This window comes from Herpailurus yagouaroundi, unplaced genomic scaffold (genome assembly GCF_014898765.1).
Source record: "Herpailurus yagouaroundi ecotype Mexico unplaced genomic scaffold, PumYag 141, whole genome shotgun sequence".
Lineage (NCBI taxonomy): Eukaryota > Metazoa > Chordata > Mammalia > Carnivora > Felidae > Herpailurus > Herpailurus yagouaroundi.
The window spans coordinates 40,141,269-40,154,145 of record NW_024412396.1 but is presented as its reverse complement, the minus strand read 5'-3'; the positions used below and the strand labels follow the sequence as shown (position 1 = coordinate 40,154,145).

The following is a 12,877-nucleotide window of genomic DNA, read 5'->3' as shown; positions in this document are numbered from 1 at the left end:
CCGTTCATGCTCTGTCTCTCTCTGTCCCAAAAATAAATAAACGTTGAAAAAAAAAATTAAAAAAAAAAAAAGAAAGTAAAAAGACAATCCAAAAAATGAGAGGAAATTGTTGCAAATCACTTGTCTGATAAGAGATTTACCTAGAATATATAAAGAATTCCTACAACTCAACAACAACAAAAAAAAACAATTTAAAAATGGGCAAGGGGCACTTGGGTGGCTCAGTTGGTTAAGCATCTGTTGATTTCGGCTCATGTCATGATCTCATGTGTGAGATTGAGCCCCTAGTTGGTCTCTGCACTGACAGTGCAGAGCCTATTTGGGATTTGCTCTCTCTCCCTCTCTCTCTGCCCCTTCCCTGCTCCAGTGCACATGCATGCTCTCTCTCTCTCTCTCTCTCTCTCATTTAAGTAAAATAAAAATGGGCAAAAAATCAAATCGACATTTCTCCAAAAAAGATATAGAAATGGCCAATAAGTGCATGAAAAGCTACTCAACAACATTAACCACCATGGAAATGGAATAAAAAAAACAATGAGGGGCGCCTGGGTAGCTCAGTCCGTGAGCCAACTCTTGATCTCTCCGGTAGTGAATCAAAGCCCCACATTGGGTGTAGACCTTGCTTAAAAAAATAAACATTTGGGGCGCCTGGGTGGCACAGTCGGTTAAGCGTCCGACTTCAGCCAGGTCACGATCTCACGGTCAGTGAGTTTGAGCCCCGCGTCAGGCTCTGGGCTGATGGCTCAGAGCCTGGAGCCTGTTTCCGATTCTGTGTCTCCCTCTCTCTCTGCCCCTCCCCCGTTCATGCTCTGTCTCTCTCTGTCCCAAAAATAAATAAAAACGTTGAAAAAAAAATAATAAACATTAAAAAAATTTTAAGGGGCACCTGGCTGGTTCAGCCAGTGGAGCGTGCAACTCTTGATATTGGGGTCATGAGTTTGAGCCCCGAGTTGGGTACAGAGATCACATAAAAAAATAAAGTCTTTAAAAGAAACTTTTTTAAATGAAATTTCACTAAATACCCATTAGAATGGCTAAAATCAAAAACACATATAATAATTAGGGTTAATGAGGATATGGAGAAATTAGAACTCTCATACATAAAAGATCAAACAGTGAACCCATGACTCAGCAATTCCACTCCTAGGTATATACAAGTAAAACCTTGGTTTGCGAGCATAATTTGTTCCAGAAACCTGCTTGTAATCAAAAGCACTTGTATATCAAAGCGAATTTCAAGAACCATTGGCTCAGTTGTGATCATGTGACGTTGGGCGTCACGTACTGCTCATATTGCAAGACATGGCTTGTTTATCAAGTTAAAATTTATTAGAAATGTTTGCTCATCTTGCAGCACACTGGCAGAACAAGTTACTCGCAATCCAAGGTTTTACTGTATGTACCCAAGTGTGTCCATACAAAACCTTGCACACGAATATTTATAGAAGCACTACTCAATAGCCAGAAGGTAGGCACAACCCAAATGTCCATCAGTTGATGATGAATGGATAAAATGTGTATCTGTACAATGGAATATTATTCAGTCATAAAAAGGAATGAGGTAGTGGTTGGTGCTACAACATGAACGAACTTTGAAATCATTACGCTAAGTGAAAGAAGCCAGCCACCAAAACCCATATACGTACAATTCCATTTATATGAACTGTTCAAAATAAGCAAATCTATACAGACAGAAAGTAGATTCGTGGCTGCCTTAGAGCTGGGGTAGGGGTGGAGGGAAGTTGGAAAAAGATGGGGAATGGTTGCTAACGGGTTTGGCATTTCTTTTAGGAGTGCTATAGACACTAAAAATAGTGATTAGACCAAAAAAAAAAAAAACCCATTAAATTGTATACTTTAAGTGGGTGAACTGTGTGGTATGTGCAATATATCTCAACAAAACTGTTATTTTTATTTTAAAAAGTGTGAACTCCTACCACCTGTTTCAAAATTACCAGACTGCCTGTAATCAGAATCTATCAGAATCTATCAGAATTCTATCAGATTGCAAGAATCTTTGGTAGGCAGGACCCAGCTCTGTATTTTCTCGGAGAACACTGAATGAAGTTCAACGTAACACAATGCCCTTACAAGACAGTGATTCAGAGCCTTGTGGCCCCCAGGCTTCCTGAAATGAATAAAATGGAAGGTCTGTAACTCACTCTGAGAGGGCAAAGGCCTGGGGGTTGGGTAGGGGGGAGAACTGAAATCCCTGTCCTGAAGTTCTTTATTAATTGCTTCTTTCCCCAAGTCTAAACCCCGTGTTGTCAGAAAAAAATCTGACATCAGAAAGGGGAAGAAGGTGTGGGGGAAGGGAGAGGAAGACTACCCCCCCCCCCCCACCTTCAGGCTCCCAGCCACTGCTGTGAAGAGCTCTTGAAGGAAATGAGCTGTTTGTTTGAGTTTGTGTCTGCAACAGAAACATTTGCCAATCACTTGTGGTTTTTCAAGAACCTGGGAGCTGCTTGCGAACCATTTCTGGAGATCCACTTATGTCCACCTTCTTTATCGGCAGATAAAGGAGCTGTAAGTCAGCATTTACGACATCTGAGACCAGAGAGCTGGCACTAAGATATCAGCCTTTAAGGGTCTAGGGGTTGATTTACACACTGTCCTTTCTTGGATTTTCCGCCTTTGTGCCAGATGTTTTTCTATTTGCACCATCACCTGTAAGATGGATGAGGTATAAACATGGAACAGTCAAGCTTTCCCCAGCTTAATGCTAAAGTGAAAGATTTTCTGGGGTGGGTTCAGAAACTATTAGCTGAAATGGTGTTGTGAGTTGTCTGTGTACTTCTTTATCTGTGTTAATATCCCATAGGACTGTCTGCTTCTAGCTGAGATTTTCAGACCTGGGCATTCATAAGAATCATCTGGGAACTTTCTAACGCAAGACTGAAGCCACCCCTAGGAGTCTGCATTTTAATAGCAAGTGATTCAGATGTATAGACCACATGTGGGAAAAGTGATCTGAATTCTACCTTTTGTCTCTTCCCCTCCTGGTCCTTCCTCTTCCTCCCCTCCTTCCCCAAACCCAGGACTTGAAATAGAAGAAACCCTGCAAATCCAATGCTCCAAAGATAAAAAGGTATGACTCTTAAGACCTCACGATGTTGGAACAAATCAGGCTATGACATGTAATCAGATGAAAGAGTTCCACCTTGATTCATGTGAAATGCTTCATCCTCAACACCTCAGTGACAAGTGGGGCGGGGTGCACCTACGATACTGTAATGCTCGGAAAACAAATTAATGAGAGCTTAATTAGGAGGTAATTGCCCAGTTACTTGCAGATGGAAGCAGTTCTTCCTAACTGTAATTTTGGTTGTTGATGTTTTCCTTCTAGACAGGGGCCTGTCGGTAGACTCAGCCCTGGCTTCTCCATCTTGCCCAAAGAGTACAGAGCAGTTGTTCCAAGAAACCAGTGGGGCCCAGGTCAGCATACTCTGTCTTCTGTGCCAGCCCCTGCAGGAAACATGGGTTGGTTATAACCAGATTAGGGCAACTGGGACCCAGTCCCCTCTATTTTCCTAAGTCACCAGCATCTCCCCCAGGAGAAATGAGGAACTGATCCAGGGGTGGAAGGCTCACAGAGCCCACGCAGTCCTATCTTATTCGTGGCTGCCAGCCCCCACCCCCCCCCCCCCGACCCCATGGAAACCTCGCCTACCTTCACAGGCGGTGCTTTGTGGAGACCACCCTGGCTCGCTGTCCTCTTCACCCTCCTGCTACATGACTGCACTCTTCTCAGCCCGAGAGGGTTGTCAGGGCTTCTTCCAGTCCTGAAAACCTTGGATTCTGTCATCCTAAGGAATCCCAAACTGGATCATTCAGCGACTAGCTCTCTTTCCTCTTCACCTCCAAGCTTGATTGACTAGGGAGAAAAATCTGGCTTCCTACCCCCTGACTCCATAATCCAAATACCCTTACCTGAGGCCTGTGGTTGTCCTCAGCCTGCTAGGAAGATTAGGGGGGTAGCATTGTGCCAGGAGCAGTGCCAAGTGCTCCGTGAGTATTCTCATTCCATCCTCCCAACCATCCTTTGAGGCAATAGTTCTCTCCCATTTTACAGGTGAGAACATCAAGCGTCAGGTCAAGTCACATGCCCCAGGTTATGTAGCTCTTAGCAGCAGACCCAGGACAGGTTCCCAGGCCCCTTTGCAGCTGAAACTTGTACAACCAAAATACCTTACCTGGCTCCCAAGGAGCAATCAGACTCCAACAGATGGGAGCAACTTGAGTAAATTAAACCCAAGGAAAGAAACGTCCCCTCCCTGCTCTTCTGAACCAAACTGCTGTGAATTGCCTTGCAACTGACTGGAAAGCCTGCTAGGCTCACAAGTAAATTACAGACCTGTTCCAGGGGCTGGTGTATCGAGTGATTGGGAGAAAAGGAAGAATGTGTTCAAGGTCATAAGATGATGGGGGGCGGGGGGGAGCAAAAGTCTCTAAATACTGGTGACCTCTCAAGCTAGCTGGCTCTGAAAGGTAAGGCAGGACCTGGCAAGCACAGACTCTGTAGTCCTAATCATGGCTCTGCCGCCTATCCCCCAGGAATAGAACTCAGAGAACACCCTGTCCTGCCTGCTCCTGGAGAGACAGGAAGCAAAGCTGCGGTTTACCAAGTCCTGCTGGAGGGAGTAGAGAGTCGGCTTCCTCCTGGGCTCAGAGACTCCTGCAGAATTATTTCCAGAACCTTCCTCAGCCCAGCTGCCTGCACGCTACCAGTCCTCACAGTGGAATTTGCTGTTCCTATGACAACACTCCTGCCGGCTCCCTCCCCCAGCTCACCTACATCCCTGTGACCTCGTGGAAAGGCACATTCTCGGGCATCCAGACCAGATAAGGAGGGTTTTGCAGTCTCTCTGGAAGCATGGTGGTTAAGAGCACATGTTTTGGAGTCAACATGCCTGAATACTGCTGTTTGGTCAAGCCATTTAATCTCTCATTGTCTCAGTTTCCTCATCTGAAAACGGGGTGAGTAGTAATACCTATCTCATAGGGTGTTTTCCAGGAATAAGTGAGAAAACAATTTGTAAGGAACACATGGTTCCTAGTCCACAGAAAGAGGTAGCTTATAATGTTATTTGTATTTTTGCTTCTAAGTGTTAGGTTCCCAAGCCCCACCTCAGCATCCTAGTTTCCCTAATGCCATTTCAAGTCAAAGAATCTTACAACTGGAAGAGACCCTAGGGGTGCCTGTGTGACTCAGTCGGTTGAGCCTCTGACTCTTGATTTCAGCTCAGGTCATGATCCCAGGGTTATGGGATCAAGTCCCATGTCAGCTTCCATGCTCAACATGGAGCCTGCTTGGGATTCTCTCTCTTTCTTCCTCTGCCCCTCTCCCCCTTTCCCCCACTCACGCTCTCTCTCTCTCTCTCTCTCTCTCTCTCTCAATCTCTCTCTAAAATAAAATTTTAAAAAAGAAAGAGACCCTAGAAGTCACCTAAGTATTTTTTCTTTATGCAATTTTCATATATATCTCTAAGAATGAAATAAAACCAGTAAAGAACTTAGCACCTGCCCGGGATATGTTTAATAAGTGTTAGGGTGTGTGATAGTTAAGGCTATAGGTCACCTTGACTGGATCATATGATGCCCAGACATCTGGTTAAACATTATTTCTGGGTGTGTCTATGATGAGAGTGTTTCCAGAAGAGACTAGCATTTGAGTGGGTCAACTGAGTAGAGTGGATTGTGGATTAGGTGGGCATCCTTCAATTCTTTGAGGGCTTGCACAGAACACAGAAATGAAGAAAGGTTGAATTTGCTCTCTGCCTGACTGTGTGAGTTGGGACACTGATCTTCTCCTGACCGCAGCACGCCTGGCTCTCAGGGGCACCTGGGTGGCTCAGTTGGGTAAGCATCTCACTTCAACTCAGGTCATGAGCTCACGGCTCGTGAGTTTGAGCCCCATGTCAGGCTCTGTGCTGACAGCTCAGAGCCTGGAGTCTGCTTCAGATTCTGTGTCTGCCTCTCTCTCTCTGACCCTCCCCCACTCATGCTCTGTCTCGGTCTCTCTCAAAAATAAACAAACATTTTTAAAAAATATTTTTTAAAGAGAAGAGCCAGAAGACAATTAGAGAATAGTCGAGGGCCTAACTGTGTGGTATCTTCTGTGTTCTTAGATGGGACTATTACCACAGCTGAACAGAGGAAAGAGATTCTCTCCCTTTTTACAAATGACCCAGAAGAGACATATTCAAATAGTGTTGGCTTTTAAAGAATAAGGATATGTGCTTATGTTGAAAATCGTCTCATCACTCAAAAAGCCTTTAAATTACTTTAATGCCTTCAGTATTGGCAAATACTGGGCCTCAAATGTTGGGGTAGGATGTTTGGGAAATAGCCAAATGCCATTCAAACTCAAGTCTGGTGGAAAATGTAATCTCTAGCTGCATTAAAATGGAGCTATGACAGAATGAGGAATGACAGTGGGGTGAGGACACTAGTTTCTTCCATGTGGCCCCTGAGCCAATTCTGAAGGCGTTTCCAGAGAGGACTCAATTCCGCATGTGCCCTTCCTCACCTGCACCCACCCTCTGGGTCTGCTCTCCTCCCCCAGGAGAGAGAAGTTGAGAGAAGTCTGAGGCACAGAGTCACTTCTATTCTCCACTAGCCCATATGTCCTAGGGACCCTTCCCTGGGAGGTCTCAGCCATTAAGCAAAGATCTACATTCTCACTTCCTCCTCCTTTCCCTCCATCCTCCCTCCCTGATGTGAGGAGACCGCAGAACTTACTACGGGGATGCACCCCCGACCCGCCGGCACATGAGTGGATGTTTATTTCCCACTGAGAAGAGCTGCACACAGACCTGACTCCTATAGCTCCCACACTTGTTCCCACAGGTTTCTAATCCACATTCATGGCAGTTCTGTTAATGTGCCAGGCATTATGTTGGCTCCTGTCAAGGACATAAAAGCATCAGACCCCATCTCTGACCTCAACCAGGTGGGAGAGGGGATAAACTGCAGACGTTTAACAGTAAGATCTTTAAAATGCCATTGTAGACAATGGAAGCAGACACGGTATAAGTTCGCTATTTTTTTGATAATTCTACACGGCACTAAAAGCCAGAGAGCAGAGAACTTATGCATGCTAGAGGCTAGAGTAATGAGGAAAGACTTCTTGGAGGAGGAGGCTTCTAACTAGAGTTTTGAGAGACAGAGAGGATTTCGGGGGGCTGAAGAGGAGAGGAAATATGAGGAGCAGAAGACAGTGCTGGGAAGGCGAACCTATGGTCAGGATTGGTCTGTGTGTGACGCTGGCACATCTCGGGTGAGCCATCTCGGGTGCACTGGTATTGCAGTCTGGTCATTCTTTTCAGGTGTCTTGGCCAAGACCTGAACTTGATCATCAGGCAGAGACTTCTTCCTCCCAGATATTCAGACCTAATGACTCTGTATTAGTAAGAATTCTTTTGGTTGCAAGTGACAGAGACTCAACACTAACTTAAGTGGAAGGGGCTTTGTCTCTTAGAACTAGAAAATCCAGGGATGGAAGTACGTTAGCTTGCAAGATCGTCAGGGCACAGCTGCCTCTAGGGGCTCTGATATTATTTTACGGCTCTGTTTTCTCTCCCTTTTTCTACTCTTACTAAGAACCACTTTATAGGCTGGCTCTCAAGGCAAGGCAGGGAAATGGCTGTCCAGGGCCTGAGATTCACATTCTCTGAGGTTATCAACCCCAGTGGAAAGAGTAGAAGTTTCCCTCCTATTCCCTCTTCATACCCCCTTGTTGGGATCCCTGACAAAAGAGGTAAAAGAGGTTCACTGACAGAGTCCCAAAGTTGGCTGTCCTGTGGGGAATACCTGTGCTGTTTGGGGTGCCCCCAAAAGGCTGAAAGGACAGTATGTGGGAGAAGGCAAGGCTGTGCTACATTGTTCTGGAAAACCCCATTCCCTGTTATGGACTTCACAGGTTGAGACATGTCCCCACTTCTTCCCATCCGTAACAGCTAGATTCTTTTCATAGGAAAACAAATGGTTAATTGCTGGGAAGGCTTGTGTAGGGACAACAGGTATCTATCACAGGACACTGCAGCAGGGTTAGTAACTGGATAAACATCCAAAGGGATGTAGGTGTTTCAGGAGCAGGGTCTAGCTCAGAAGACTGGGTTACGCTGGTATGCCTTTATACCATGGAAAATTCAAGAAATGGATTTGGTGATGAGCAGAACAGAATCCTTGCTGCAGGCCAGAACTCACTTAAAGGGCTTGGGTGGCAGCTTCAGGACCGTAGGACTGTAGAGCAAGGACACAGTAGGTGTCATCCTCAGGAAGAGCAAAATCTCAGAGCCTAAGGCTGCCCTGGACTCAATATTGGGTGGGAATTGAAGGCATTTCTACACTGCTCATTCTCTGCTTTTGAATTCTCAGTAGGCAGCATGCTCTGGAGGCCCCAGGATAAGGGAGCGGCAGCTACCAGTCACTCCGGATCAGAATCATAGAGGAAGAAAGCGAGAGGAGACCTAGGGCAGTGCTGTCCAAAAGACCTTTCTGTATTCATGGAAGTGTTCTGTATCTGCAATTCCCATTATGGGAGCCACATAGGGCTACTGAGCACTTACGGTGTGGCTAGTGCAACTGAGAAATTGAATTTTTGATTTTATTTAATTGAAATGAGATTACATTTCTATGGCCACCTCTGGCTAGTGGCTATGGGCTAGATACTAAGTCTTAGAGAACATCCTTCCTCCATGCACCTCCAGGGCTTGGAAGGGAAAAAGGCAGGATAACTTGGAATGGAACATCCCAGTGAACGATCTACGTCAGGAAAGGCAGATGGCGCAGAATTGGGAAATGAGGAAGACCCCTGGTGTCAGCCTCCTTCCTAGACACAGACATCAGTTGCCTGAACTCTGGCAACTGTCACCTAGCCTCTCCCCCTGAGAGCCACTGCTTCTGAAAAGAACCTCATAAAAGGTCATCTGAGGCTACCAGGTGGCTCCAAAGCCACAATCCAGTGAGGAAGGAAATAACTTCCACACCTCGCAATAGACCCATAGGGAACACCCTCCCCCCATGATATGGGAGACCCCATATCCCACGACTCTTCCCCCACTATGGAAAGTATCTCATGCTATGCCTGAGGACCCCATTAATGGTCAGGTCCCTAAGGGTTTTCAGTTCCACATGTGTTGACTGAATGCTTTGCAGATCATCAGAGGAAAAGCTGAACTTAAATAATTTCCTGTCCAAGAACAATCTGTCACCTAACACAGTAGGAAACCATCCAAGCTAGCCAGCAGAGTGACATGGCCCCACCCACAGCCTCCAGCCTAGAAAGGGATCTGGGCTAGCAGGACAGTCAGGGACTAGGTGAAAGAGTCCTGATAACCCAGAAGAGACCTAAATGAGCCCTGCAAATTAACAGCAAGGCACAGGCCCAAGACCAAAAGGAGAAAATGAGCTGGTGGGAAAGGCAGACAGTTAATCAGGTGGAGACTTGTCTTCCCACTGAACTCAGATCACAGCTTTGCCCAGCTACCAGAAGCCAGGCCAGGGCACTGGGTAGATTCAGGCAGGGCTGCAAGAGCACCAGCAGAGGTGGATGGATGGCAAAGTGGACTACATGCCAGGCTTATGCCAAGTTGGCTCCTTTCTGTGCACTTTCCATGCTATTCCATGACTCCGCTTCACGCTTCCTCCAGCTTACAGACCATCCCCAGAAGTCAGACCTTGACCAACTCCCCAGCTGTCAGGAGGGTGAAGGCAGGAAGCCCTGGGCTTGCTCTGGCCCAGGAGGGACTTGAAACAAATTCTGGGCCTTTTCTGGCCATAGTTTCCGCATCTATTTGGGGTGTCCTTTTTTAAAATATAAATTAAGCTTGCATGCATATTCATTGCAACATTATTTGCAATACCCAAGAGGTGGAAACAGCTCAACTGTTCATCCATAGAAAAATGGATAAAGAAAATGTGGTCTAAAAACAAAAAAAAAAAAAGAAAGAAAGAAAAGAAAATGTGGTCTATATACACAATGGAGTATTATTCAACCTCTAAAGAAGAAGGAAATCATGTTACATGATACAATGTGGATGGACCTTAAAGACATTATGCCAAGTGAAATGAGACAAATGTTGCATGCTTCCATTTATATGCGGTATCTAAAGTTAAGTGAAATTCATAGATACAGAAAGTAGCATGGTGGTTGCCAGGGGCTGTGGGGCGGGAGAAATAACGAGTTGTTCGATGATTATAGAGTTAGTTCTGCAAGACGAAAAAGCTCTAGGGATTTGTTGCACAAATCTAACCAATTCACAAATGTGAATATGGTTAACACTGCTGGACGGTACATTAACAGTAGTTAAGATGGTAAATTTAGTCACGTGTTTTTAAGCCAAAATCAAGGGTCAGACGCTCAACCAACGGAGCCTCCCAGGCACCCTTATCATTGTAACTTTAAACAGCGTGCTTAAAGCTCGCTTGGTTTTTGGTTGGGTCCATGTTCCGCAGTCTCCTTGCTCAGTGAAATGCGTTCATCACCTGGCTTTCCACAGAGATGTCCCCTTCGGACCCCAACTTCTGCCAGCTGTATTTCTACATTTATATTGTTGCAGTTGATAGCATTTAATTCCATCTTTCTCTTTCACAGTCGATTGATTCCAGAAGTTGAAAACTAACCCACCACGCTTACATAATTGTGACTCTGTGGGTATGGTTATCTCAGTGTGGCAACGCTACATTACGCACCCCGTGGGTCCACTGTCACAATGGAGAGGACCTTTGAAAAGGCGCAGAGGACAGCTGGTTGGGAAGGTGTTTGGTGCATAGGAGGGCGCGGAACATGATGGGTTCCCACACTTGAGCAAATGTGTCATTTTTGCGGATTCCTCACAGTTAAAACAACAATCAAATAAGGGCAGAGATCATGGAGCCCACCATCCTAAAGGAACTAGACTGTTGCCAAAATGGGAAGGTCCCCTGTGATCCACCCAAATAAAATCTTCCCACCAGCCAGCCTACACGACCTCTATAATTAGCAATTCGCTCCTTTGCATTAAGCAAAGCCCTCAACGTGGTGTCATCTAATATGCAAATATTCCTGGGAGGGCTGCCACACTAAGTGGCTGACAGCTAGGTGCCATCCAGTCTTATCAGATAGCCGCTTTCCTGTGTGTCAGGAAGGGCGAGCCGGAGTTGGCTCTGATAAGCAGGGCCCCAAGCAGATGCTGTGGCCTGAGCCCGCCCTCCCTGGAAACCGGAGTGGGTGACGGCTGAGCTCCCCTCACGTTATAGCTCCCACTCTCACCGGTGACCCAAGCAGCTCTCCCAGGCCTGGGAGGCTGGTGTCAGGTAGCAGTGGAGGAACCTGAGGTACCACCGTGGCTCCAGCTGTTCCACCTCGCAACCCAGGCCTGGGCCTCCACCTGCCCCGAGCCAGTGAGGAAAAGGAGGGGACAGATAGAAAGATAACCAGGGAAGAAGGCTGAGGCTCCCAGGTGGCTCCAGGGAAAACCTGAAGGGGCGTTGGAAAAGAAGTCAAGGGGGGGCCCTGCCCGTCTCAAAACTCTGGGGTTGGCCTAAACTGAGGAACGCTCTTTCCACTCCCCGTTTTTCCGTCCTAGCTGGTGCAAGAATGATTTGCTTTGTGTCTGACTCCACCATATGCTGCAAGCTCCCTGAGGGCAGGGCCTGCCCCGTCTTGTCTCCACATGTCTTATCCCCAGCACAGTACGCAGCGGGTTGTGTGTGTGTCCAGCCAACGTGTGCTGACGGAATGGAGCATGAGCCCTATGCTCTTTGGTTTGCAAATGCCCTTCTCCCCAGCAGATCTAGAACTTATTTTTCACTGTCCTTGTGCATCCGGGCAGTGTTAGCTCGTTACATGTGGGTTGAATCCATTTGAAACGTTAAGAATTAAAAGGTAAGGATTGCCTCTTTGGCCAGTGCAAGGGTCTTCTGGGTTGCTTTATGGCGTGCATGTAGCATAGTTTATCAGACTTCTTGCAGCCCAAGGTTGCCTATTAAGAGAAGGAGTGACCCACCTGCCAGGAAAAGTGGCTTTTTGGTGTCCATTTGACAGTATTTACAATATTCTTTAAAAAAAAAAAAACTTAGGGGCGCCTGGGTGGCTTGGTCGGTTGAGCGTCCGACTTCGGCTCAGGTCATGATCTCACCGTCCGTGAGTTTGAGCCCCGCGTCGGGCTCTGGGCTGACAGCTCGGAGCCTGGAGCCTGTTTCAGATTCTGTGTCTCCCTCTCTCTCTGCCCCTCCCCTGTTCATGCTCTGTCTCTCTCTGTCTCAAAAATAAAAATTAAAAAATTTTTTAATGTTTATTTATTTATTTATTTATTTATTTTTGAGAGAGAGAGACAGAGAGACAGAGACAGAGCACAATTGGGGAAGGGCAGAGAGAGAGAGAGAGAGAGAGAGAGAGAGAAAGAGGGAGAGAGAGAGAGGGAGACACAGAATCCAAAACAGGCTCCAGGCTCCGAGCTGTCAGCACAGAGCCTGACATGGGGCTTGAACTCACAGGCCAGGAGTTGAAGCCGGACCCTCAACTGACTGATCCACCCAGGTGCCCCAACAGTATTTACAGTACTAATGGATATCCCTCAGACCTGTGGGAAATGATGTCTATAGAAAATTTTTCACTGCAGCTTTGTTTGAAATAGCAAAAGGCTGGAAACAACCTAAATGTCCCATCCATTGAGATGTAGTTAGTAGATGGTGGTACTTCCATATGGTGGAATCTGATGCAGCCATAAAACAGAGAGGAAGCCCTTTATGTACTGATATGAAACACTCTCCAAGATATATTGTCAAAACTGAGGGAAGTAAGACTCAGAACAGTGTTTGTGGAAGAAAGGAAGAAAAAATAATATGTGCATGCATGGTTACTCATTATATAAAAATGTTTCTGGAAAGAAAC

The 12,877-nt window shown here is 46.3% G+C and overlaps 2 long non-coding RNA genes across 2 annotated transcripts; one reads left to right on the top strand and one right to left on the bottom strand.

Moving 5' to 3' along the window:
• Positions 1 to 3,284: 3,284 nt before the first annotated feature.
• Positions 3,285 to 4,728, bottom strand: LOC121031300 (uncharacterized). The gene is made up of 3 exons (XR_005790657.1): positions 4,623 to 4,728; positions 3,671 to 3,806; positions 3,285 to 3,465 (listed from the first exon to the last, which is right to left on the bottom strand). It is a non-coding gene; the product is annotated as an uncharacterized LOC121031300 (long non-coding RNA).
• Positions 4,729 to 4,865: 137 nt separating this feature from the next.
• LOC121031301 (uncharacterized) lies at positions 4,866 to 10,962 on the top strand. Its single transcript, XR_005790658.1, has 2 exons — positions 4,866 to 4,977; positions 10,598 to 10,962. It is a non-coding gene; the product is annotated as an uncharacterized LOC121031301 (long non-coding RNA).
• Positions 10,963 to 12,877: the final 1,915 nt, after the last annotated feature.